General features: G+C 40.3%; 1 non-coding gene across 1 annotated transcript; it reads left to right on the top strand.

Moving 5' to 3' along the window:
- The first annotated feature begins 260 nt into the window (after window positions 1-260).
- Window positions 261-336, top strand: LOC112428228 (small nucleolar RNA SNORD66). Its single transcript, XR_003020180.1, has one exon. It is a non-coding gene; the product is annotated as a small nucleolar RNA SNORD66 (small nucleolar RNA).
- The last annotated feature ends 868 nt before the right edge of the window (window positions 337-1,204 follow it).

Raw genomic sequence — 1,204 nt, 5'->3', positions numbered from 1 at the left:
CACTTGCACTTGACTGAAAACACCCAGAAGACTGAAAGCCACAGTTTTTGCCTTTGGTGGGGAATCAAGCATACGAACTATTGGTAACAAACAGAGGAACACTGCTTATCAGAGGAACACTGCTTATCCTCTGAAATCGTAAGTCAAATTCTTCCATATACTAAGAAAATAAGAAAAATGGGGATACAATTAGGGCATATAAAGAATATTTCTCCTTTGTTCCGGCTGTGGCTTGATCATTAAGAGCTTAAAGGATCATGGTCCTCTGATGACTTCGTGTTAGTGCCACCTGTCTGGGCCACTGAGAACCCATGATGGAACCGAGGATCTGAGGAAGGGAGAAAAAAAGATTAAAAAAAAAAAAAAAAAAAAAAAAAGGATCATGGACAGGGGCAAACTAATGATGAACTGGAGAGGGAATTTTTTTTTTTTTTTTTTTTTTTTTTTTGAGACGGAGTCTCGCTCTGTCGCCCAGGCTGGAGTGCAGTGGCCAGATCTCAGCTCACTGCAAGCTCCGCCTCGTGGGTTCACGCCATTCTCCTGCCTCAGCCTCCCGAGTAGCTGGGACTACAGGCGCCCACCACCTCGCCCGGCTAGTTTGGGTGAGCTCTGAAACAGATGTCATAGACAGATCTTAGAGCCCAGTTCCCAGTAGGAGTAAACTGCCTTCCCATAAAACTCATCCATATGGTAACTCTCTATTGATATTATCAGAGAGGAATGTCTTCGATTGACAAAGATGCATACTCTTAACCATACCAAAAATGTTTTAGGCTAATCAAAGGTAGACATTATGGAGGAAACAAGTCATTTTTCATGTCGTTAATATAGAACTCTCGAGTATTCTTTTTTAAGAACACCTTGATAGTTGCCTTGGTGGTGGACTTGGATCTGCATAGCATCAAGCCCTTCATTCACTGTCATTTCCTATATGAATGAGAGGGACTATTTTGGAAAGGCTGGCATTTCCAAGGGTACCTCGTTACCTTTAAGGTCTGTAAGAGTAGGACCATGCTGTTTTTTGTTATCACTCTATTATCAAAATTTGTCACAGTCCCAGACCCCTGACAGAAATAACATGTACATTGGTTAATGAAGAAGTAATTTAATCAAATGCAATGATTATTTCCCAATTTGTGCTATTAAAAACAACAAATTAATATTCTGTTCTATTTTTAATGATAGAAATCTTTTTAGGCAGGTG

The sequence above is a fragment of the Macaca nemestrina genome, chromosome 5 (genome assembly GCF_043159975.1).
Source record: "Macaca nemestrina isolate mMacNem1 chromosome 5, mMacNem.hap1, whole genome shotgun sequence".
Lineage (NCBI taxonomy): Eukaryota > Metazoa > Chordata > Mammalia > Primates > Cercopithecidae > Macaca > Macaca nemestrina.
This window is presented reverse-complemented; position numbering and strand designations above follow the sequence as displayed.